Source organism: Pongo abelii, chromosome 11 (assembly GCF_028885655.2).
Source record: "Pongo abelii isolate AG06213 chromosome 11, NHGRI_mPonAbe1-v2.0_pri, whole genome shotgun sequence".
NCBI lineage: Eukaryota > Metazoa > Chordata > Mammalia > Primates > Hominidae > Pongo > Pongo abelii.
In genome coordinates this window covers 142419696-142446777 of record NC_071996.2, presented here as the reverse complement: position 1 = coordinate 142446777, position 27082 = coordinate 142419696, and the positions used below count along the sequence as shown (strand labels likewise).

The 27082-nt window shown below is 50.3% G+C and overlaps 1 protein-coding gene across 4 annotated transcripts in view; it reads right to left on the bottom strand.

The window, feature by feature from the left end:
- Positions 1–27082, bottom strand: part of TWIST2 (twist family bHLH transcription factor 2) — a 63018-nt gene that overhangs the window by 6854 nt on the left and 29082 nt on the right. For 2 of the 4 annotated variants that reach the window (XR_008523149.2, XR_002914122.3), the window contains one exon: positions 16579–17049. The exons of 1 other annotated variant lie outside the window; for it this stretch is intronic. The gene's annotated coding sequence lies outside the window, so the exon portion shown is untranslated. Of the gene's footprint in view, positions 1–16574; positions 17050–27082 lie in introns of those variants that run through there. One more of the 4 variants, XM_063713196.1, reaches the window with a different exon arrangement.

Here is a 27082-nt window from a genome sequence, read left to right as displayed (position 1 = left end):
CACCTCAAACATACCTCACATCACACACATCACACATCACACACACACACACCTCAAACATACCTCACATCGCACACATCACACATCACACACACACACCTCACATCACACACTACATCATACACACACCTCACATTACACACACATCACACATCCCACATCACACACACACCCCTCACATCACACACACACTACCTCAAACATACCTCACATCACACACACATCACACATCCCACATCACACACACACCTCACATCACACACTACATCACACACACACCTCACATCACACACACTACATCACACACACCCCACATCACACACACACACCTCAAACATACCTCACATCACACACATCACACATCACACACACACACCTCACATCACACACTACATCACACACACCTCACATCATGCACACACTACATCACACACACCTCACATTAGACCCACACCCCACATCACACACACCCCACATCACACACACCCCACATCACACACAACCTCAAACATACCTCACGTCACACACACTATATCACACATCCCACATCACACGCACACCTCACATTAGACACACCTCACATCACGCACACACTACATCATACACACCTCACATTACACACACACTACCTCAAACATACCTCACATCACACACACTATATCACACATCCCACATCACACACACCTCACATTAGACACACCCCACATCACACACTACATCACACACACACCCATTCCACACACCCCACATCACATAAAACTCACATCACATACAGACCCCACATCACACACACCCCACATCACACACACCTCACATCATACACACCTCACATTAGACACACACCCCACATCACACACACCTCACATCACACATATACCCATCACACACACCTCACATCATACACACCTCACATTAGACACACACCCCACATCACACACACCTCACATCACACATATACCCATCACACACCCCACATCACACACACACCTCACATCACACACACCTCACATTAGACACATACCCCACATCACACACACCCATCACACATACCTCACACATCACACACACCCCATATCACACACACCCCACATCACACACACCCCATATCACACACACCCCACATCACACACACATCACACACACACCATCACACACCTCATATCACACACCTCACATCACGCACAACTCACATCACACACACAACACACACAACTCACATTACATATGAACCCCACATCGCACACACACATGCACACACCACACACACACCCCACACTACATCCACACCTACATCACCCACACTCTCCACACCACACACACTCCACATCACACACACACCTCACACCACACACATACCCCAATTCACATACATCCCATATCACACACATATCACATCACACACACACCCTGATTAACACAAACCCCACACCACACACATACATACACCACACACTCCGATTCACACAAACCCAACACCACACACCCCCTACACCACACATACACATCACACACACATACTCCATATCACACATACCCCATATCACACACACACCCCAATTCACACAAACTCCATACCACACACATCACACACACACATACTCCACATCACACATACCCCATATCGCTCTCTCTCTCACACACACACCCCATTACACACCCCTGAGGTTCTGCCAGGGGACCCTGGAGGGGCAAAAGTGAGGATCACGGGTCAGAATCTGGCCACAGAAGCGTGGGCTGTGACCATCGTCCACAGCACGGAGCGGATGTCCAGGACATTCATTACCCTGAGCTTTCCCTGTCTTTCTTCAGCCCCTGGCATCACAGCGGAGGAGCCTTTGCCTCCACGGGACCCTGGCATTGCCCAGTTCATACGAAAACGCTCTCACCCCCACCTCCTCTCCCTCCCCCACCACACCCTCAACCCTGGGCTTCCAGATGCTCAGGGCTCGGGAACATGCCAGGGTGAGAGCACAGCAGAACTCACAGACATGGAGAAGTCCCAGCTGCCAGCCACCCCCATGGGTCTCGATGGGTCCTGGCCACCCCACAAAGCCAGTCCTCTCTTCTCCTGAGTGCCTGGTGGGCACGGGCCTTCAGTGGGGGCTCTCTGTCCCCTGCCGAGTCTGGACACAGCCTCCTGACCCCTCAGACACCCACCTCAGCCACCCCGAGTCAACCAGAGGTATGGAACCACTCAGTGTGATCAGTGAGACCTCCCATTGGCGTGAGTGCACAACAGACAAGGAAACACCTCAGGGACCTGAGGGCCACTCAGGGGGCACCTCCAGGCTGAACACCTAGCAGAGGCCTCCGAACGGGGAGCCAGCCTCAGAGCAGCAGAATTCACCCTCTGAGGAGGAGCCTGGATAAAACCAGAATTGTCTGCTTCAAAAAAAGGAACCATTAGGAAACAAAACAAGGACTGCTGGAAACAACAAAACAAATAGAAGTTTTAAAAAATTTAAAAATGAAGAAAAACAAATATATCAGAGAGTGCTCCTGGAAGTCTACCAGCATGCCGAGCAAAAGGCAAAGGAGGCCAGGCATGGTGGCTCATGCCTGTAATCCCAGCACTTTGGGAGGCCAAGGCAGGTGGATCACTTGAGGTCAGGAGTTTGAGACCAGCCTGGCCAACATGGTGAAACCCTGTCTCTACTAAAAATACAAAAATTAGCCAGCATGGTTGGCACGCACCTGTAATCCCAGCTACTCCAGAGGCTGAGGCAGGAGAACACTTGAACCTGGGAGGCAGAGGTTGCTGTGAGCTGAGATTGTGCCACTGTACTCCAGCCTGGGCAATGGAGCGAGACTCCAAAAAAAAAAAGGGGGGGGGGGCGGGGAAGGAGAAGGGATAGGGCAGAAACGATCAGAAAAAATGGCAGAGGAACGTGTCTCCGCGTTAAGGATTATCTTCAGATTAGCAGGATAATCTTCAGACTAAAAGGGAACACCAAGTTCCAGGAAGGAAAAAGAGAGGAGGGGCAATCCAGCTGAATCTCGAAGAAATCTCTGGACTCTAAGAGTAGGGCAACCTCCTACGGCTTCCAGACCTAGACAACCAACAGATGCATGCTGGCTTCCCAGAAGCTCACCACCCCCACTCAGTGACACTCCCAGAATGTCCAGAGTGTTGGTTGAAAGAGCAGGGCAGCCCGGAAAGCCCACACCCAGCGAATCCAGGAACTATGCGGGAGAGCGCGAGAAGCAATGCAGCCGCAGAACATGCACCGCTCAGCGGCTGCTCCTGGGAAATTCTACTAGAAATGCCTTCTGTCCAAAGGAAAGGTATTCCTGGGGCTTCTTTCTCTGCAAGTACGACTACAAATGATGGGCTACTCCCCCAGTGCAAAACAAATAAATAAGAAAGAATGTTGGGGAGAAGGAAAGGGGCTGTATAAGGAAAATCTTGAGAGGCCCACGGTCAACTGGGGGCAGGAGTCCAGGGGGTGCGCAACCCCTACAGCTGCCGGCCACACAGGGCACATCTGTGGGTCCCCGGTCACCCCGAGCTTCTGTCTGCCCAGTCACACAACGAATAAGGACAGCAGGAGCCAGACTGACACCAGGCAGTCGGATTCATGAACTCACACTCTTAACTCTCATGCTGTCCGAGTTACCAAACTCACCCAAGAAAAAGCAGGAAACCCAAATGTATCCATAGCCATCAGACATGTGGACCAGGTTACAAAGGTCTGTATCTACGCCACGAAGAATAACAAACCCGCTTGTTTTATAAGAGAATTAAATAGAACTTTCTATGAACAGACAATTCCCATCTATATTAAACTATTCCAGAATTTAAAGATGAAGGACCACTTCCCATTTTATTTTTCCTTCCTTCCTTCCTTCCTCTTTCTTTCTTTCTTTCTTTTGTTCCTTCCTTCTTTCTTTCTTTCTTTGTAAAGACTTTGTTTTTTTAGAGCACTTCAGGTTCACAGTAAAATTAAGAGGAAGGTCCAGAGATTTCCCATACACCCTCTGCTCCCACCCATACCCAGCATCCTTCATAAAAAGATGACACAGTTTGGACACCTGTCCTGATGGCATCAGAACCAAGGCTAGAACGTTGCCACCTGTGAATCCAAATGCAAAAAATCCTAAGACACTAGCAAATCAAGTCAAGTCAGGTATTTAAAGAATCAATTCCAGATGACCAAGAAGGGTTTATTCCAGGAATGCAGAATGTTACCATTTGGAAATCTGTGAAAGGAGGGACGGTGAGCGCATGCTGGGATGGGCACGGAGAGGGGTGTGTGCAATTCCAAGGCCTGGTTTCCTGAGCTCTCCCTGAGATGGGCCCTGGAGCCTGGCTCCAGGCTGAAGCCCAGCTGCCACTCTCTGTGGCGCAGCCTTAGGAAAGTGGCTTAACCTGTCCAGCTCTCAGTTTCCACTTCTGCAAAACACCCAAGTGAGGGTAACAATAGGACGTGCTGCATCAATGCTGTGAGGGCTTAATGAGCTACTTCACTGGAAAGGCTTGGCCTTGCCTGGTCTATGGTCAACACACATGTCGCCATGAGAACAGGAGCCCAAGAGAGCAAGGAGCTGTTTTCTTCCCCAACTGGGTCTAGAACAGCTCCTGGCACTTCGTAAGTGCTCACTAAATATTTGTTGAAAGAGGGACTACAATGAAGAGACCAGAGAGAAACTAGCAGCTGAAGCCTTAGGGATGGGGGGACCATGCAGACCAAGCAGGTGGCTCCTGTGGCCAGCGGGCACATGGCTCGGCAGGCTGAGGCCAGGACCGGATAGATGATGGACAGGGCTGTAAATACCAACAGCAAAGAGGCCAGTAATGCTGGGCCTTGCCAGGTCAGACGCTGGAGGGCAGCAGGGCACAGACGGCAGCCTCTGCCCACCTTCTGACCCAGGCACATACTATGTAGGGAAGCAGTCATCGGTCACATTGCCCAACCACCACACGGTGCCAAGGGGCCCACCAGGAGCCGGCGCCGGAGCTGCCTGACCACAGGCTTCCAAATAACAAAGCTGTGGCTGAGCGAACCTGGGCAGACAGAAAGGCCACAAGATGCAAGGACCGGGACCCTCTGCCAACTTCTCCCTGGGCCTCCCCTCCAGGACTTTGCCCATCCAGCCCCCACCCCAACGGAAGCCTCAAAGCCCTTAGCACGAGGGTGCTATCTGGAAGGCTGGGCCAACATGGGTGCCTTCTCCCCACAGTGGTCAGAGCACCCACCCCCACCTCAGGGGAGAGGAAGGAGAAAGCAAGGCCAGCCCCCTCGGGGCAGCTGTGCCCAAGGAGCTCTCGCCCATATTGCGCCCACCCTGAGCTGTGTCTCAGGAGCGGCTGGCGGGAACTCCCCTTTTGTACCAATCCAACAGACCCAAGCGATCTTTGCATCCACAATGGCCTCATGGGCATTCTAAGTTCTTGCTACCCAGAAGTTGGTCCCCGGACCAGCAACAGCACCATTCCCCAGGAGCTTTCAGAGGTGCAGTCTCAGGCCTCAGAGCCTCAGTCAATATCTGCACTTTGACAAAATCTCCACTTCATCTAAGATGTTTTTTGGGCAGAAAGATGAGGCTGAACATATCCGGCCTTGTCATTCATCTCCGGTTCAGAGGGGTCAGCTGAGGCTGGGCCACACTATGTCACACAGCTGGTTAGAGGCAACATGCTCTCTGCTTGGGGCAGCTGGTTAGAGGTAAGATGCTCCCTGCTCGGGGCTGGCCCCACCCCCAGCACCTGGGCCCTGAGACCGCGTTCGCCAGCTGCAGTTCCTCCGAAGGGTCCTGACACAGCCTCCAGCCCTCTTGAGACAGTCTCAGGCAGGCAGGAGGGCCGGGGGCAGGCTGGACACTCAGTGGACACAGCTGTGCACCCAGACTGAGTCCAGCCCTGCGGACCATGCCTCAGTGATCACCCACCCACCCAATGGGCAGGCATCAGGGTGCCAGCAGCAGGCCCTGTGGAGACTCTCGGGAGAGTCCCTCCTGCTCTGCTGAACGAGTTTCCTTGTTCCATCTGGGTAAGGGTTCAAAGAGACCGTTGGCCACCGAGGGCCAGATGGCTCCGGGGAGGCTCCCAGCTTGCTGCCAGCCCGGGCTGGGATGGGCAGTGCCAGCATGAAGCTGGCCACCTCCACCCCAGAGCCTCCTCCCCAGTGCACTGTCTTTTTGACAAACGCCTTGTCCAGAGCAGGGGAGGAAATGCAGAGTTCTGCTTTCACGGTAGAGAGCGTGACGCCTCCTTCCAGGCCACATCTGCACAGCGAGCTCTAAGCAGGGCAGGGGACCTCGGAGGCTGAGCAGCTGAGCACAAGGCTGGCCCTGAGCAGGAAAAGCCACTCGTCACTAGGGAGCCAGGCACCAGGGTGGCCTGGGTTGGTGGGGCCTGGCATGTCAGGAAGCCAGCTGCCCTGCCACCCTTGCTGGGTGCTGTAGGGGGAAGATGGCAAGGGGGGCCCACTTGGTAAAAAGGCAGGTGTCCTTGGGGGTCAGGCTCCCCTCCTCCTGGCCAACCTCTGTGGCTCCTCCAGCTGTGAGCAGGCCCTGGAAGCTTGGGGGACACGGAAGCAGGGGGCGTGCAGAGAACAGAAAATCACAAGGGAAACAGCAAAAGCTTACCATCCCCCCCAGTCCCACCACAGGACTGTCTAAGAATCAATGTCTGCAACAAAGGGAGAAGTGTGGCAGGAGGAATGCAGGGATACCGTCTCTGACAGCGACTTTCAGAGGGGGCATTGGAGGATTTGGTGAATATTTCTATGGGACGATGGTGAGGCTAAGAGGAAAGGGATGGAAAGCAGGCTCTGTTCTCTCTTGAAAGCAAATGGGAATCAGGAAACAATTAGAATTCTGAGATTAATTTGTGTTTTTACAACATTCCCCTGAATGGCTCTGCCAGGGTGCCCTCACTCCTTCACTCAGGTGCCTCCCTCCCCCTGGGGCGTGCCTACCTTTCTCCAAACAGAAGCAGTGACTGTTACAGGCAGGACCCTCTTGTCTCTGTTTGTGGGCTCCGGGTGGAAGCCTCTGCCCTGTGATTCTCAGCAGGCTGGTGAGTGACAAGGAGGCCACCACGTGCCCATGGTACTCCAAGAAATGGGCCAGAGCTAAAATCCCAGAGCATGTGTGTGTGTGGCAGCGGCTGGCCCCATTCCCCTGTGGAGAGTCAGGCCTTCCCAGGAATGACTACATGGGTGAGATTCCCCCACTCACACCCCAAAGTTCCTAGGACCCCCAGAGGATTGATGGGTGTCTGCTGGTCAGACAAATGCACCAGGTGCTGCCTGCTCTGAGCTCTTACAGGGCTCGAGGATTTTTGAGACAAGTGGCTCAGGACGTGGTCAGGTGGCAGCCTGATATTAGGAAACCAGCTGGTGACTTGGGATGAGTCACACCCCACCCCACGCTTCTGAGGCCCAGGTCCCTCCATCTCTGAAAGGACACTGCTCGGCCAGGCGGCCTCCAGAGGGACTTCCTGCACTACTGGCTTGAAATGGGGTCCTGCAGGGAGCCTGTGATTTCAGCACAGCCTGGTGGCCCTGGGGACAGTGGCCTGTTTGCTCCCCATGTCTCCCGTGCTCTCTGCATCCCTGTCTGCTTTGATGGCACGGCAGGCACGCTTTTGGATGCCCCACACATGGGGCACTCGCCGTAAGGGTCTGGAGGGTCAGTAGGCAGGGTGCAGTCAGGCGACTGCGGAGCCGTCTTCCGGATCCCCGCCCCTCTCTCCCTCGTCCATGACTCATGCCTCTGACCCCGGCTTGCCTGCTGCGCCTGAGAAGGAGGAATCCTGCTGGGAATGTGGGAATGACCATATTTACAACGCCGGGGCTCCCGGTGGCTATTGGCCTGGCCTGGCTCCTCCAGGGGAGCGAGGACTTCACGCCAGCTGGAAGCCAGGCTGTCTCTCTCCCTCAGCTTGGGCTTGGCTTCAGGGACTCAGGCTGACTGTGCTTGGAATGGCCTATCTGGCAAGGAGGAGTCAGCCCAAGGAAACCAGGGGAGAGGGCGAGCTTGTCTGCAGCGGACCAGGCCGGCTCCTTCCTGCTTGGAGCCCCCAGCATCACTGCCGGAGAGGCCACCCTGCAGAGCCGCTCCCTGTCCACCTGGCAACCCCCAGGCTCTCCAGGGCGGGCTCTGCCGGGGCTGAGGCTGCAGGGTCTGACTTGTCCCTCAGGATCCACCCCACCCTTTTCCTCTCTGCGAGACCTTCCCGTTTCCCCACAATGAGTGTCCTGGGAGCACTGCAAAGGGACCCCTCCCAACTTTCAGAGACAGCGAGGGCTGGCCAGCCACAAGCAGCCAGATGGCAGGAGAGCATTCCACCGCTCCCAGTACCTGGGGCCTGCAAGTCCAGGAACCCCTTCAACCCGTGAGTCACAACTTCTCCAGAAGCCACCAAATTCAGTCTCCAAATAAAACCCACGAGTGGAAGATGATGGAACACAAACCGTCCTGCGGGCCCCGTTTCCAGCTGGTGGTGCTGGAGGCCCCTCTGGGGACCATCTGGCCAAGCAGTGTCTTTTCAGACAATGGGAGAACGGGGCTACAGGAAGGTGAGGAAGGGCCTGACATCCCAAGTCACCAAGTGGGTGCAGAATCTCCCCCAGAACGCAAGTCAGCTAAGCCCTGGGCTGGAAATACCTTTTGTATCCACAGCACTGACACACTGGTCCAAACCAGGGGCATGAACTTTACAAATGTCTTTTGACAGAACACATGACTATCTGAAGACACAGCCTTCCCAGTGGCAGTGGCAGCGGCAGCAGCAGCAACAGCAGCAGCAGCGAACGAAAATATGGACAGAAGGGCTGCCGGTGTAGGGCGCTCTGCCTGATGCAGGCACGTGCCTCAGCCAGCTCACAGTTCATTTGGGGAGACAAGCAGCAGAACAAATCACTATCACAAAAATGTAATAATAAAAGTACGTTCAGGTCTGCAACAATCTTGCTATGAAATATAAATATAGGTGATGACTGCAAATGTATTATTATAATACAGAGATTAAAAGGTCCATAATAAACATACAGGGAAGGTGACAGTTATGTTTCTGAGGGTTTGGAGAGCTCGTTACAGAATTCGGGATTGCAGCCAGGTCTTCAAGGAGGTCAGTCCCAGTTGAGAGGGGTGGAAGGGCCTCCTGGGCACAGGCAGAGATGGGAGACACAGCCAGGAGGGTGCGGAGAGGGATCTGGGGGTAAAGACAGCATTGACTCTGGGGAGGGGGCAGGAATTGGCAGGACTCCCCAAGGCGACAAGGAGGCCAGGAAAGGTTTGGAGGGCCACAGACACCATCAGATCTCCCTGTCAGAGGTAGCTCTGGCTGGCAGGGGACAGACCCTGAGGTGGGGCCTGGGAAGGGTGGCTCCCGCAATGGCCCAGAGGGAGGCCAGGACGACACGGAGACAGCAGCTGTGCAGGCGGCAAGGGGCCACCCACCAGACACGGTGACCCGCTGAGTGTGGGGGTGGCAAGGGGCGGCTCAGGGGCCCAGCTTGGGTGGCTGGGTGCATCCTGACCCAGAAGCTAGACTCAGATCTAGAGAGGAGGAGTCATCTCGGGGGCAACAAGACCTGTGTCAGCCACGTGGAGCTGCTGGAGTCCTCAGGACACCCTGAAGGGCAAGTTCACTCAGCAAAGGGACATGCTGGGACCCCAGAAGAGGGTGGGGGCTTCAGAGGCAGATTCTCCAGACTGAGGCCAACTTTATTTCTCCCCTTGGAGAGAGGAGGAATCGGCACAGGGGTTGAGATGCTTGCTTTGCTAGGATTTGAACCCAGGCCTCTGGATTCCAAAGATGGGCTCAGATTCCTGAGCTACACCTCCGTCCATGGCAGAACTGGAGGAGGCAGATATTTAGGGGCAAGCGGAGGGAGAGGCTGGGAAGGAGGCATCTTGTAGGAGAGCCAAGGCCAGGGAGAACTGACACCACGGGGTGTCAAGGGAGGGCTGATGAGCACCACCCCCTGCTAGCAGGAGGACCGGGCATCGGAAAGGTCACCAGGGTCCAGGACTTCAGAAGAGCAGGCTCAGCCGGGTGCAGGCTGCTGCGGAGGCCAGGGGGTCGGCGCTCCTTGGGAATGGTCTTCCACACATTTGGTGGGACAGCGAAAGTGCCAGAAGCTGCAAACAATGGCGGCCGGCGATCGGCGCTTCCTGAGTGCTGGGCCCCACACTGTATGTCTGGGATTTGGCTGAAGACTCTCAACCATCTTATGCAATTGGTTCTTCCGTGTTCCAGGTTCTCAGCCTGAGCACACGGAGGCTTTGAGAGGCAGGAAGCCACTCTGCTCAGAGAGCAGAAGAACAAAGCCCTGGGAATTAAGCCCAGGTGTCCAGGCTCCGGGGCCTGTTTTCAGAATGGAGAGGCACAGGCTGTGCTTCTGGGGAGTGTGGAGCCTGGAAAGTGTGGCAGAATGATTCTGGGACTGTCTCCCTTGAACAATTTTTAACTGGGGGATACAAAACTCTTCTGAATAATTAAACAACGCTGACCATAAGCCATATCTGTAACTAGGGCCAGCTTTTAGTCCTTCAAATTAATCTTGAAAAAATAGGCTGTTTTTAAAATGTGAAACTGTGTACAAGAGTAACTCTACTTAAATCTGTTTTATTGGGCAGTCTTTTTTTCAAATGCCTCTGATAAAATAAGCTATTTTTGAAATTTTTTGCATCTATTCACCTACATTCAGAAGCATGCAAAAACCTAAGCAATGGGAAGAATCCTCCTATAATTCAGTGCCGGGTCCCACAAATCCCTGGGAACTCAGATTTCAGCTGAAGGTGTGGCAGAGGTGCTTTTAGGCCTGTAGAGTTGGAGTTTCTGGTGGAGCAGTTGGGGGCGTGGTTAACCAGACCATTCTGCAACAGGGACAGGCCTTCTGCTTCCCAAGCTCTGGACTCAGTTACTTTTAGCCCATTTCAGATTCTCAAACTTCTGCACCACATGAATAAAACTGATCTCTGTTGAGAAACACATCATATTAAGAAATCAACTAGCACACACTAAGTGTTGAAGACTTTGCCTCAGTTAAGGTAAAATCAGCTAGTAGAGGCCTGTAGGTGGTGACTGAAAAAATCATAGAAGGCTGGGTGCGGCAGCTCACACCTGTAATCCTAGCACTTTGGGAGGCTGAGGCAGGCAGATTCCCCGATTTCAGGAATTCAAGACCAGCCTCGGCAACACGGTGAAATCCTGTCTCTACTAAAATACAAAAAATTAGCCAGGTGTGGTGGTGGTCACCTGTAGTCCTAGCTACTCAGGGGGCTGAGGCAGGAGAATTGCTTGAATCTGGGAGGCGGAGGTTGCAGTGAGCCGAGATCACGCCACTGCACTCCAGCCTGGGCGACAGAGCAAGATTCCATCTCAAAAAAAACAAAAACAAAACAAACAAACAAACAAAAAACAAAAAACCATATTAGAGGGAAAAAGTAAATTTCAGGGGCAAGACAGGATAAGTGAACAGCCCAGGCTGGACAGGCGACTGGGGAAGGTCCTGGCTGGTGATCGGCAGAGCACCTGTGTGTCTTCTCCTCATGTGTAACACGTGGTGCAGCGCACATGCACCCAGGCCATGGCCCCCTCCTCGTGCCGCCTCCGCATTTCCACCTGGATCTCTGTTTCTCTCTGTCCTGAGGCCTGCGGGCTCTCAGGTGTCTGCCTTCTGCCGTGAGGTGAGCCGGAGTCTCACCCGCTGAGTCCTGGGGAAGGACTCACCCTTCCGGTGGTTGCCTGGCTCAGCCCATGTACAGTCAGGGTCCCGAAGGCAGGTGGGAGTGGCTGCTGCAGGCGGGTTCCAGTCCACACACCCGCACATAACAGAGAACACAGAACCCGCATGGCTCAGCAGCAAGCACAAGCTGAAGAGGAAGGGATAAGTGGTCAGTGGCTCCATGAAGGAACTCCAAGGCTAAATTTCAGTGGTCCCGCCTTGGGTCCCGTCTTGGGCAGGTGCACAAATACAGCTTGTCCTACATAGCCCAATCCTCCCACACTCAGTGGCTGCTCATTCACACAGAAAGACATCCCCGCGGACTCCGCAGACCCAGCACTTGGGTCTCTAGGGGCAAACGGAGGAAGGCAGTGAGGCAGCAGAGACACGGAGAACAGCGGGGTTTTTGGACTCAAGCCTGGAAAATGTGCACGCCCCTGTCTTCCCAGCTTCCAGCTCCCAGAGTGAGGGTGCTGTCAGCCAGCCAAGGATGACCCCTGACCCTCGAACCTCCAAGCTTTCTTGTCTCAAGGCCCCCACCTGCCTTTCAGGACCTCGGCCTCCTCCTGGGGGAAACAGTCCCCCTGTTCACATGCCTCCTAGATCTGCCAGGGGAAGGACGTTTGCCAGACCGTCCTCTCACCCTCCAGCTCCCCCTACACTGGAACACAGACACCTGGGAGCCTGCAGGCCTCAGGACAGCACACAGAGACACACAAGTCCAGGCCAAAATGCAAACCAGCACAAGGAAGAGGACATGCCGGACAAGCCCCAGGTTCCTTTTGAGGAGACACACAGGTGCTCGGCCAGTCATCAGCCATGACCAGTGATATCCCCAACGGGCGCAGTGAGGGCGCTGGGCCCGGAGGCCATTGACAAGCACAGCTCTGCTGTCCACTGAGAGAGGTTTACCAGGAGTCTGTATGCTCCCGATAGGGTCAAGGTGGCCTCGCTGATCTAAGAACACCTAGAGTTGGGGACGGCTCTGGAAAATGTGTTCGAGATCTCCTGCACCAGACTCTAACAAAAGGCTGCAATTCCTGACACTTCATTTTTGAGATCAGACTGCAAATGTCATGATCCACAAATCTAATCGACGTCCTCCGTCTAAAAGTGGTGAGTGAACTGCAGAACTGAGAGCCGGGCCGCGCCAAACCTCGGGGGATCCAAGAACAAGAGTGAAAGTGCACGGATTCTTATCAGCCCACAAATAGCTGGCAAGGTCCCAGGGTGCAGGTGAGACTACACAGTGGCATCTGAGAACTTTAAGGAGTCAAGTGTCTGTGCTGTTTGTGATGATGGCGGGCAGAACAATTTCAATCTGGGAAGGGCAGACCCTGGGAGAACAGATCCCTCAGAGCCTTCTCAAGCTGTCTTTGATCCGAGAGCTTAGAGACTAATCCCCCTGCCCCAGAAGACTCACAGCCTCAAGGATCAAGTAAAGAGATACAGAAATATAGTCATGATTACTCAATTTTTAAAAATTCGACATTCCTGCAATAAGACCCCATGTTTATGAACTGTAGCATGCTCCAACAAGTCTTATGGCATTTGATTTTATTTTCAATGTGTTTTTGAATATTCTGTATTGTCCTAAACAGTGAATTTTTTTCCAGAACTAGAAAATGACATGAATGAGAGTTGGCCACACATGCACACACATTTCTGGTCATACTTCCAGAACAAAAACCCTAAGTGGGGAAGGATCACCTGGATTGTGTGGCTTTAGAATGTGTTCCCTCTTTTTTACAAGTCTTGTGCAATCGCGGGCTGTCAGTGGCCGTCTCCTAAGCTGAGGACCCGATGGGGAGGTGCCGGACTTTCACCCAGGCTCTGGAGGGTGCCTGCCCTGCCCAGGCCGGGGTGTGCTCTCGCTGTGCTGGTCCTGCACAGAGCAGCAGTCAGCGTCTGTGGGGATACAGGCTGGAGTGGCCACAAGCATGGCAGGTGGCCTGGCTGACCCCAGCCCAGCAGGCTCCTGGCTGTGTGGCATCCCTGGTGCTGTCACCTCCCTGGCCATGTGCAGAGGCCAATGCAGGCCTTTGCTCCGGATGCTCCACTGCCCCAGGTGAACCTCACTCTCCAGGGATGTCTTTAAGAATGTATCCTCCATGCAGCTGTCTTTGAAAACTAAGCCCTGGGAGCAGGCTCCCCCTGGCCCATTTGCACTCCCTGGCACCTCTGTGAAGGCACAGGCCAGGCTGGGCAGCCTCCACCCAGGCAGCTCTTCTCTCCAGCAAGCCGGGCGCCCTTGCCGACAGGTGGGTTCTTACATTTACGTATCATGCTTGGCAATCCATTTCTCATCTATAAAATGGGCTGGTACTACCTTCCCTGCAAGTGGGAGAACAACGTAGCAGGTGCTCACTTAATGTTAAGAAATCTGTAATGAACACACTGAGTATCAGAGCATCAGAGCAGTCATTTACAAATGTGGCCTCCAGCCTGGGAGGGGTGGAATCCTACTCCATGTTACGACTGCACTGGGGCCGTAGAGGACTGTTCACTGCAGCTTAGATAACTCAGGTAACTACGAAGGAATAAATACAAATATAATTTTCTTTGAGATGAGACAACTCAACAACAAATATCTATCATGCACAGAGTGAGCACGGAGCTCTGCTCTGGACCCAAGAAACACAGGGATGGGTGGGGGAGAGTTTGGGCTCTGGAAGAGCAGGCTGGCAGTGGCTTTAGGGTCTTTGATATTTATATATCTGGTGTACACATATTTATACACACCCATCATCTACAGTCTATGTATATACGGTACACATGTGTATGTGTATATATATGTGTGTGTATATATAAATATATGTACCATATATACATGCAGATACACATATACACACACTGCTTCTCTAAGGAGGGCCACCCTTGTCCCAAGTTTGCCCGAGTCATGATTTACTGAATTCATGGTTTGAGGGTGGAGATTTTACACTCACATTGTTCCTAACCAGTCCACGATTCAGAAGTCAGTGTAATTCGGGGAACTGAATGACAGTCCAGTCAAACCTGACTCTTCTTTTGGGCTGGACTTCTAAGATTGCCTCCAGGAGTCCTCTGTGGGATCCAGGGCTTCAGGGATGGCCACTTCCTGCCCTATGATGCCTGCTGCCACCCTGGAATGTGTGGCTATGACAGGCCAAAGGATGACACTGGAATTTTTTTAAGAGAACATTTACAACCACTTGCGTGTCAAAGAACATCTCCAGTCTCCTCCTCTCTGCTAGAATCAGCCTGGACAGTCATTTGTGGGAATCTCATATGCACGTGTGACATGCATAGCTGTGTATTTTTCCAAATATTCGCATTTACTTCTTCATGAGTTGCAACAATGTTCCTGAGTTTGAAAGCCAGAAATGACTAATTTTGGTTGAAATATGGCAGAGCTAAGATCTAGGGATCCTGAACAGGACTTCGCCGTTATTATGCAAGCTGCATAGCGAACTGAAGTCTCCAAATGCTTGCTACAATATTTCTGACTAAATCAGGGGCTACGACTCCTTACACTCCTTACGTGGGAATCATCCTTCCCTTAAATGGCCATTTTTAATGCATGTAATTACCACTTAAACTTCATCTCAACATCCTAGAGTAATTTCTTTTGCTAATACAGACCCCATGAATATATAGAGTGGTGTCAAAGTCGATGTTTATAAGGGAATCCAGCCATCTACTTTCAATCCTTGGTCCAGAAATCCACCTCCCTCCCAGGTTGTCTTTAATCAAGCTTTGTCAATAAATAGATGTGATGCAGATGTTCTGTGCAGTTTTAAAGAATTCAGGTTGAATCTGCTTTAAAACAAAGCACGGCCCTGCAATCAAACAAGAAGGAGAAAGCGAGTAGAGGGAAGAACACTTCAACAAAACCTGAAATGGAGACAGGACTCTGAAAACAGGGCAGTAGACCTTGAGCCAAAGATAAGAATTCAAATAACGCTTAGGCAAAGTGCAAAATGGTTACATCTCTCAACATCCTAACATTTGAGTTACTTTAAAGAAATCTGGCATACAGAGCCACATTTAGTAAATAACAAATGAAGCTATGGTTACACCTTGGGAACATTTTGTGATTTGTAAAAAACTTGAGTGAAAAGTGCCTTTCGGAACTGAGCTCCTCTCACATGAATTTTAAAAGGCCCACCCACTTTACATGCAAAGTCAACCTGCATAAGGCTTTCAGGACAACACGAGAGGCGGCCGTGGGTTATGAGATGGTTTTCCTGCTCATGTCAGTGCTGTGTCTGGCAGAACAAGTTAGGCTTCACGCTGCAACAAAGAAGCCCCTGAATCTCGGGAGGTTCATGCAGCAGTCATTTGCTTCTTGCTCATTCAGGTTGGCAGGGACTCTGCTCCACGCAGTCACGAAGGGACTCAGGCTAGTAGAGCCTCCACAGTCTTGAGAACCTGCGGCCTCTTCAGGCACTTGGGGCAGCAGAAGAGACCTGGCATCCTGCACACTTTAGCCTGGAAGTGTGCCGAGGCTTCCTCCCAAAGCTCATTGGCTGGAACTAGTCCTATGGCCCTGCCTAAACACAGGGGCTCTAAGGAGTGTGAAGGGAGAGAGTCAACTTTCCAGGGGACCACCGAGTCTGCCTCCAGTGCCAAAGCAAGGGTTTTAAAACAAAGGATTGTCTAAAACAAACAAAAAAGTAATTTGTAAATGACATTTGAGAAACTGATAATTTAATTGCATTAATTTCAGCCAAATGCCAGCATTTGATTCCTAAAAATGCCCAGGGCACCACAATCTGGCTGGAGGAGTGTAAGTCTCATGGGGAAAGAGACAGAGAGAGCAAGATACTGAATGAGCCCATGAAAAAGCTTAACTGACCAACATCAACAGAGACAGAGGATTAAATTGATAATGAGGGAGCCGCACTCATTCAGTTACCTTCATGTTTTATTGGGATGATGTGGTGGGGTGGAAGAGAGGAAAGGAGGGTTATTACCGGGCACCCCTCTGTGTCCTCTTCCTCCTCTATGGGGTGGGACACCGAGATGGTGTTGGCGGTGTCGCTGGTGTGCAGGCTCCATTGGGCATGAGTACCCTTAGGAGCTCAAATGATAGAGTCAGCACCAGAGTCTCTGCTTCATGGTCCAAGACCTTGGTGAAGGTTCATTTTCTGAACTTGAAAAAACAACTCCAAGATGCATAAGTGGATTCGCCTTTCCCCGAAGTCCTCCTGTGGCATCTCTGTCCTGGGTTGTTACAAATGATTCAATCGTGTTCTTAGCCATTGCTTAATGTGCTCACTCCCGCCAACGTTTCGAGGGCTGTCTTGACCAAACGCTGCCCCCTCTTCCTCTTCACTCTCTTTGGTAGCAGAAGGTCTGGCAATGGCAGCATCATTCAGAATCTCCTCTGGTGGGAAGAGTCTCTTGTTACCAGAAATCTGTGGTGAGAACAGAGCCCCCACTGCCCAAACACATGGCTCTTCCAACGTTGCACCCCCACCTACCCTCCCTCTCCACCCTTCGCTCCACTCAACTGGTAGGTGGCTCCCAGAATCACTCACCAAGATAAGCCCTGGAGCCTCAAACCTCCCATGTCCCCGGGGCTCCAGACAATAGCCCAGAAGTATACTTCCTTAGATTTGGGGTGAGGTGAGCTCGCGTTGGGGGAGGGAATACCATGTACACATGCGCTCATCTTTAAGCCACTAACAACCCTTACAGCATCTTCTGAGAGGAAATTCGAATTCTCCCTCATACTGTGTATGAGGGACCTGAGAAGTTTCATAAATGAAACTTTTAGCAAAACAAAAGGATGCAGAAAGAAACCACTTTTTCCCCAAATAGTCTACCCTCAGTTGCGGGTATTTGAACTGTTGAGTAGAAAACATAATTAACGCTAAGAAGAGCTCTGCCCTGGGGTTTTTGGCGCTTCAGAAGATAATGTCCTTCGTCTGCAGCCTGGGACTCACAGCCCAGTAGAGGGTCAGGCAGTCATCGTGGGAGCTGTTCTGTTGTTTGTGGAACAAAGTTCACGGTGCATTTTGTATCTTAGTGAGAAAATCAGCAGTAATGTGATTTTTTTTTTTTGAGATGGAGTTTCACTCCGTCACCCAGGCTGGAGTGCAATGGCGCAATCTCGGCTCACTACAACCTCCACCTCCCAGGGTCAACAGATTCTCCTGCCTTAGTCTCCTGAGTAGCTGGGATTACAGGCGTCTGCCACCATGCCCAGCTAATTTTTGTATTTTTAGTAGAGACAGGTTTTCACCATGTTGTCCAGGCCTCAGTACAGCCTCTGAGCCTTCTCTGGGGTGCAGACTGGAGCTGGTGAGCTCCAGGCCCCAAACATCTCAAAGTGCTAGGATTACAAGTGTGAGCTGCCACGCCTAGCCAGTAATGTGATTTTAAAACTAAGATTACAAATATACTTTAAAATGTATAAAACCCATTGGTTTTCTTTAAGATGTGATCCTGATAAGCCTCCCAGTCATACTCTCTTCATCTCCCCAGGGCTAGCCAAAGCATTTATAATGTGGCTTGCAGGACTCTTGGGGCTTCTGATGGTGAATTTGTACCATCACTCTCAATGGCACCTGGAATCTCTCCTGCTCTGCTAACAGGCACCAAACACCCACAAGACACTGGTAAGGTGCAGTGTCTAGGACCAGACATCTTCTGTGTGCTGTGGCTGATGCAGTAGACATCAAGGACAGTAGATAGCCAGCAAGAAAGAGCAGACTCATCAATGTACATTTCTGGGCTGATTCTTCCCTTGGTCAAATGTGCACTGTAAAGCCATAAAAGGCCAGTTTTTCATTTTCCACCACTTTGCCTGGACTAAATAAAGCAAGCTGAGTCAGGCAGCATGACGGCTTTGGCCAGGTACTGTGTGGCACTAAAGGAGGAGAGAGGGAAGACTGACCACCATCCAGGGGAGCCAGGCCCTCCAGCCCGCAAACGAGGCAGGGTGGGAATCAGGGTTCCACTCAGAAGACCCGGCCATGGGGACCCTGACAGGGAGGGGGCACCTCATGCTCACAGTGGTGCAGCCTGCCAACATCTGCACAATCTGGGAGGGCACTGAGGGCTGAGAGGCATGAGAAGGTGAAGAAGCTCCTAACGGACCAGGGCTGACCCCCACCCGCTCCAGGCTTCTCAGGAGAAACGTGTCTCCACGAGCACATGGACATTCTCTTCCATGGGGGGACACTCCACTGATGCCCCTGGCCTGCTCTGCCCCTTATCCACATCACTCAGGGGAGCTGGAGTGACCTGCGGGCTGGTGGGGAAGAGTCAACTGGGTGTGCACAGCTCAGCCCTGGAATCTTCCTCTGGCAGCAGTGAGCCAGCCCCAGGGAGCAGGCACTTCCCGGCCACGCTTCCAGAAGGCTCCCTGCTCCTGACCTGGGGGAGGCCTGCAAGGTACATTTTTGCCAGCACTGGGGGCTGGGTCTGCTGGACCGTGGGACAGCAGCAGCCGGACCCTTCATCTGATCCCTTCTCCATGATAGAGCTATGTTCCATGGGCCTCACCTCTGCTGCCTGCCCCAGCCCCCCGGCAGGTGTGAGGGTGCCGTTCTCACCTTGCCAGCCCAGTCTGGTGGCCTGCGGGCGGCAACCACACCCTTGAACGTGCCTGTGAATCAGACCATGCCTAGAATCTTGTTCTGGGGCTTACACCTGGACATCTATGGCATGGCCAGGCAGGGGAGGGGGAGAAGCCCTACACAGAGAAGAGCCCCAGATTCAGAACACGCCTGTGGCATGAGGCCACTCGCATGGGAAGCGGCTCTCTGGCCTCACCTGTGCCACTTGCTGTCTGGGGACCTTGGCCTGGTCTTGGCCTCACTGGGACCTCACTTCTCCAGGTGAAGGTGGGCAGCCCTGACTCAGAGTCTTGCAATCACCGGCCCAGCAGCCTTGGGATCCCTGGGGCAGACTTGGCAGCCCACTGGCACTTCAGCCCAGGCACAATCGGCAGCCAACGACCCCGTCTTAAAGAACTGGCTTGTAAGTGCCGGCCCCGTTATTTCCCCAGAAGATGTTCAGCTGGGTGGGCACTCGCGGTGCCTTCTGTGGAGGGGCTGAACTTCGAGGACGGATTTCTGAAGGGAGGAAGGCTGGAAGAATTCGGATTAACCCTAGGTGAATTCGGATTAACCCCAGGGGAAAGGCCAATCACATTTAATGCAGAGGAGAAGGAAGGACGGAAACCACAGCGCTGCTCACGGCTCTGGCTTCGCCCAGCGACTCTGATCGGCCATCAATTACTGAAGCCTTGCAGATGCAGAAGGAGAGAAAAGCCACAGTTATGTGCATCTTACAGCTGGGAAACCAGCAACAACATAACCCTGTCAGCTTTTCATTCCTGAAAACCGCCTCCCTCTCCGCAAGGCACGGAATCAACATGGTCTTCCCCAGGGTCCTCTCAGGATCCTTGGAGCTGGGAATTCTTCTTACTCAACTCCCTCTGTGTGCTCAGAGCCCCTTCCTGGCCAGGCTTCTAGAAAATTCTTCTGCTCAAATGCTAAATGTTTTCCCTGATCTGTCTTCAAAATCCCCATCCTTCTCCTTCTATTGGAATTAAAGGATAGGGAGTGATAAGGTTGGGCTTGGGCCATCTCTGCCTCGCTTTGCAGCTCTGGCGTCTCCCGTCCCTTCTCCCCTCACTTTCTGTTTTTTTCTCTCCTTATTTTTCCTGTTTAATGTCAAGCGAGCCAGCTCAGCTCCTCAGAGACAACCAGCTACAGCAGCAAGCTGAGTGGATTTTAAATCAGCAGAGAATTTTTTAAATGAGCAACGTGGTGAACGGAGCCCATCTGCAGCCCTGTGGGGCCCTGGCTGGCTCCCATGGTGTTCGTGGATCCTGCACATCTCCACTAGGATAAACAGTCCACGAGGGGCGACTGCCTGGGAGGAGGAACTATCACCAGCCCAATCCCGGTAATAAAACAAGAGTCACATAAACACCACGGCTGTCCTCCAAGGAACTTCGAGCACTACCCAAGTAAATAAAAAAGCAGAAAATGGAGGTTCAGAAACGCAAAGGCCCTGCTCAGGTTTCTAGAAGAATTCACAGAAAAATAGAACCTAGAAGAGAAAGAATCACAGAAGCAACGTTCATGTCCATCTCACCCCCAAACTGCAGGGAACGATGTCAAGAGCTGCCTTCACATCAGGAAGGGCTCAGACATCTGCACCCTGGACCACACCTCCCTGACCCACATCCATCCCAGGGGGCACACCTGGACCACGGTCACCTGCCCCTCAGCTCTGACTGCCCCAGATTCCAGCAGAGCAACCCAGAAAGCATCCTTTGACTTTGTTAAAAGAAGCTTTGATCGTGGAGGACTTTTAAAATCGAGATATCACTTCCCAGGACTCCAAGCAGACAGGCTCCCAGGAAGTTCCCTCATCATGGGACAAAAGGAATATGTAAGTTACAAACACATTTGCTCCTTTCAAGAAGGAGTTTTCCCCATGAATTTAAGTGTTTTTACAGATCATTAACTCCTGGTCTGGAAGGCAGGGTACCAAGGCAAGCTAAGCTGGAGTATGAGTTGGTGCTGCTTCGGAGGCCAATCAGAGTCAAGGTGAAGAGGCTCAAATGATCTTAACATGAGTCAATGTTACCCCAAATTAAATTTACACATGCTTCTCCAGAGCTGTCTGTTTTGTAAGGCAGAGCACCCTGGCACAGCACAGGACACAAGGCGTTTGCATTTCTGTCCAGGCTGCAGTCTAAAAGTGGAAAAAAGTACTGATCTGTTTTCCAGCCACCACCCTATTGAATGGTCTCAGAGGTTTTGGGTCCAGTTAACACAGGTAGGCACTGGATGGGCTGGAAAGAGGCCAGGGACTCCCACGCTCTCGGGAAGCACAGGACAGTGCCCTGTGCAGACAGCAGACCCTCAGGCTCAGGAGACCTGGGCTGCTGCTGGGAGAGGGGGGAAAAGAGCCTCCCAGGGAAGAGGTGGCAAGTGGGGCTTGGTGTATGAACAGGGACCTGGGAGCCAGAGGCCCAGGGTTAAATCTGACTTGCCATGTGCCCCTAAACAAGACCACAAGAGAGACACACAGAGAGAGAGAAACAGAGTCAGGCAGACAGACAGGGACACAGGGACAGACACACAGACAGACACAGACAGACAGAGGAAGAGAGACAGATGGAGAGAGAGACAGGAAGAGAAAAACCAGGCAGTCCCTTCATGGAGTGGCTGTGATGCCCACGGGCTCTCATGGATGGAAAACCCAGGCACACAGCAGGTGGCACCTTCTCCTCCCTAAAGCCCTCAGCATGTCCAGTGTTCCCATCTGAAGGCCAAGTGGCTCCTCCGGCTAACATTTGCTTATGTAGGGATTTATAGATGCAGCATCCCTGCTGGGACTTGGGCTGTGCAGGACTGCAGACGTGAGAGACACTCAAGAGGGGCCGAGATGGGGATGCAGACAGCTCAGACCCAGGACACCAGCCCAGCCCAGCTGGCACTAATGCTGGCACTAATACTAACACTAATGCTAATAAATACTAACACTAATATTAATACTAACACTGACACTAATACTAATAAATTCTAACACTAATACTAATAAATACTAACACCAACACTAATACTAACACTAACACTAATACTAACAAATACTAACACCAACATTAATACTAACACTAACACTAATAGATACTAACACTAATACTCACACTAACACTAATACTAATAAATACTGACACTAACACTAACACTAACACTGACACTAATAAATAGTAACTAATACTAATAAATACTAACACTAACACTAATACTAACACTGGCACTAATGCTAATATTAACACCAACACTAACACTAATAAATACTAACACTAACATTAATACTAATGCTAAGACTAATAAATACACGAATACTGACACTAACACTAATACTAATACTGACACACTAATACTAACAGTAACACTAATACCAATAAATACTAACAGTAACACTAATACTAACAGTAACACTCATACTAATAAATAGTAACACTAACACTAATACCAATAAATACTAACACTAACACTAATACTAACATAACACTAATACTAACACTAACACTAATACCAATAAATACTAACACTAACACTAATACTAATACTAACACTGACACTAATAAATAGTAACTAATACTAATAAATACTAACACTAACACTAATACTAACACTGACACTAATGCTAATAAATATTACCAACACTAACACTAATATTAATAAATACTAACACTAACATTAATACTAATGCTAACACTAATAAATACTAATACTAATACTGACACTAACACTAATACTAATAAATACTGACACTAACACTAACCGTAACACTAATACTAATAAATACTAATACCAATAAATACTAACACTGATACTAATAAATACTAACACTAACAGTAACACCAATACCAATAAATACTAACACTAACACTATTAACAATAAATACTAACATTAACACTAATACTAATACTAACACTAACACTAATATCAATAAATACTAACACACTAACACTAATACTAACAATAACACTAATACTAATAAATACTAACACTAACACTAATACTAACACACTAATACTAACACTAACACGAATACAAATAAATACTAACACTAATATCAAAACTAACACCAACACTAATACACTAACACTCACACTAAATCATGCCCTACAATGTTGGCAGCCCAGAGCCCTGTGGAGGCCCCTCTCTGCCTGCAGCGCAAGCACTCTCCATAGGGAATTCATTCCTCCTGGGTTTTGAACCATGCCCTAGCTGGCAGTCATAGCAGGTCCTCCACATAAACTATCTCTGCCTCTCCCTCTGTGCAGAATGCTCTCTGCACCTCTGAGTGCTGGTCACTGCTGCCTCCTCTAGGAAGCCCTCCCTGACCACATCACATCAGGACAGCCGATCATGCCCTTCTGCAGGTCCAGGGAACTTCCCATAGGTACTGCCTGTGTGGGGCAAGGTCTGGCAGGGCTGTCCATGTCCACAACTCAACAGCTGGTGCTTGACCCAGGACGGCCAGGGGATCCTGCTAACCACCAACTTGACACTAGATCTCTGGTTTCTGGGTGAGTGATTTGCAGCGCATGCCTTCCTAGCTGGGCATGTCAGAATAGTGGGTGGGTGGTGGGGCAGAGCAAGGAAGGGGCATTTTAGGAAACTCCACAAGTGACCCTAAGGAGTGGTGAGTGTGGCCTAGTGGCCACGTAGTCCCGGCTGGAGGGAGGTGTGCATTTGCTGGACAGGATGACCACATGACCCAACATGTAGAATGAGATGCTTTGGGAGTGAAAGGGGCACTATTAATAATCACGATTGGAGAACAAGAGGAAGCCAGAACAGTCGTGGGCTGATGGGGAGGGACTGTCACCTTTTCAAGAGGTCATCCACTTCTGATGTTCTACCCCACCCCCACTCAGCCCAGCAGAGCCCTGATTATTGGTCTCATCAAGAAGGTACTGACTCCAAGCCTCTCTAAGACACATGGGTCTAGGTAAGGCAAGGTCAGAGCCCCACCAGGAGGGGCTCACAGTCTCAGAGGGGACAGAGCCAGGAAGGCTGTGTGTCCACCCAGGACGGCCGAGACAACCTCAGTCAGCTTGCCTTTTGTGCTCGCTGGATTCTTCTCTGTATAAAGCATACATGCGACATGATATTATACAATTAGAATTTTTTAAAACTATGGTCTCACTTTTCATCCTTGGGTGTTTGAGCCCTTCTGCACGATTACATGCCCTCACTTGGTATGTTTAATTATCTGAGTTCTTACCGCAGGCTCCAATATTAACATTTAAAGAAACATTAGAGGAAAGTCAGCTCCTGAAGGTGGAGGGCTATAAAGAGAGAACACACTGAGTTTCCAGCTGAGAGCACAGATCCCCCACTGCTGGGACAGCCTCCCCTCCTCTCCACTCAATTTGCCCCCATGGTCACAGACTGCTATTAGAGCCTGTGTTTCAGAATTAAATCTGTGCATGGCTATTGTTCTCAGAGAAAGGTTTGTGTTCTGCATTACATCCTGGAGGAATAAACTCCAGGTTAACTAAGGAGCACAACTTCACTGGGGAAAAAGATCAACAGGGGCTGCTATCTGCACCATGCCTGAACCCTACAGCAAGTGGCGAGAGGTGACCCACGTCCCCACAGGCTGGCCTCTGACAATCACCAGGACCTGGGATGCCGAACGGGTCTGCAGATTCCCATGGCCTTAATAAGCTCTGGAGGCCCCGCTGCACTAGGGTGAGGAGCTGACATCTTTTTCTCATCACGCTCTGGCGTTTATACTCTCTGGTGGCCATTTCATTCTAGATTAGAAAATCGTAGGAAAAAGTAAAGTGTAACAATAACTGTAAAAGGCAAGAGTGGGCTGCCTGCGAGCCAGACCCAGATAAGTGAGCTTTGGGGTAGCTGATGTCCTGGGCCCCCACTGGTGGCACAGGGATCTAGGGGTTAACTATTGAATTGCTGGTTCATGGACAGGGAGGGGTACAGCAGGGGAGAGGGCACCATGAGAGCTGTTTACCAACTAATAGAGAACATCAGCCTTTAACAACCTCCTGGGCTGTTCTTGGGTAGACCTGCACAAAACCAGTCTCCAGGTAATTCCTTTTTGGAATTATGCTCTGCATAATCCACCCTCTTCGTGGCCATTGTCTCCTTTACCCTGTACCTGAATAGGACAAGCATCAGGGTTGTTCCTGAGTTCTCCACGGTTCCATTTCATTGTGTTGTCTGCCTGGCCCCCAGTGCACCCAGTAATTTGAATATTAAAGTTCTGGATTACAGTCCCTGGCAGCACAAAACCTCTCTCCTCACTTTTCTTTTTCATAAGTTTCTTGGACGTGTTTGCTCTCTTAGTCTTCCAGGTGCACCTGAGAATAATTGTATTGAATTAAACATTTCATTAAATATATAAATTAAATTGTAAAAGAAATGATATGTTCACAGTAATATGTATTTCCAAACAGAGTCCTAATAAATAGAGCTCCTCATTCAAAAAATATTCTATTGGACCCTCTAGCTAAGAGATTTTTCTTCATAAAAGTCCTCCATATTTCTCACTAAACGTATATAAAGATCTCATAAGCATAAATATTTTTGTTTGTGTGAATGTCATCTTTTTGTTTCATTATGTGATTGAATTGCTTATTGCTGGTGTGTGTGAGAGTGCTTGTGAAAAATTATCTTCACTTAGCAATTGCCTTCAGTCTAAATTGTTTCATTTGTTCTAAAGATTTTCAAATGATTTCTTTTTTTGATATGGGGTAGACAGCAAGGTTCTTAGTAGACAACTGTATCATCTACAAATAATATTTTTATCTTCTGCTTGCCAATAGCTCTATGTCTATTTCTTTTTCGTGATCCATACAGAATCATTTTTTAAAGTTTGAGACAATGTTACAAAACAGTATACTGGTGAGAGACCTGCTGACTTTTATACAAAAGACTTGAGTGCTACATAGGATTTTGTTGTTGCTGTTTTGAGATGCAATCTTGCTCTATCTCCCAGGCTGGAGTGCAGTGGCACGATCTCAGCTCACTGCAACCTCCACCTCCTGGGCTCAAGCAATTCTCCTGCGTCAGCCTCCTGAGTAGCTGGGACTACAGGCGCCCGCCACCACGCCCAGCTAATTTTTTGTATTTTTAGTAGAGACGGAGTCTCAGCATGTTGGCCAGGCTAGTCTCGAACTCTTGACCTCAGGTGATCCACTGAAGGTAAGGAAGAATCTCTTTATGATAGCTTCTTGAGATTTTAAACATCAGACAGGGAGGTTTTAATAACAGAAATATGTTAAATTTTTCTCAGATGCATTTTAGTATCTCTTGAGTCGATTCCCTTTATTCTCTTTTTTGACTATAGATGTGCCTCATTGCATAAATGAATCCAAGAATCTGAGCAATCTGAATGCTTTTGACACATATTGCCAAAGTGTGTCAGAAACCTGGCAAAGGCATCTGAATGCCCTGATATTCCACTAATAAATCCACCTTCTTCACAGCGCCCTATTCTTTTGGCATATTGCTGAGTGTACTTTTCTTATATTTTACCTAGAATTTAATCTAAGCTTCTACTGACAGGGAGTTTCTCCTATCCCTGACAGGTTTTGGTAGATACCATGACAGATGCTCTGAGAGGCTTTCTCATCTTTATTTTTTCTAATCTAGCTGCTGCTGTGTTGGGGACTGTCCCTGAAGGCGGGACTTTGTCTCTGCCATCACTGCACCCTTGGCCTGACACAGCAGTGGGCTTAATAACTGAGTGGACAGTCCTAGAAAGCAAAAGGCGTTTACCCAGACAGGGAGCACTTGGAGCCTGCAGTCTCTTGTGGGGCCAGTTCAGGAGACACTTTGTAGTCATTTATCCCCCCAAAGTTTTATTCTTCCTAATTTCAAACTCCTTAGGAGTAAGGACA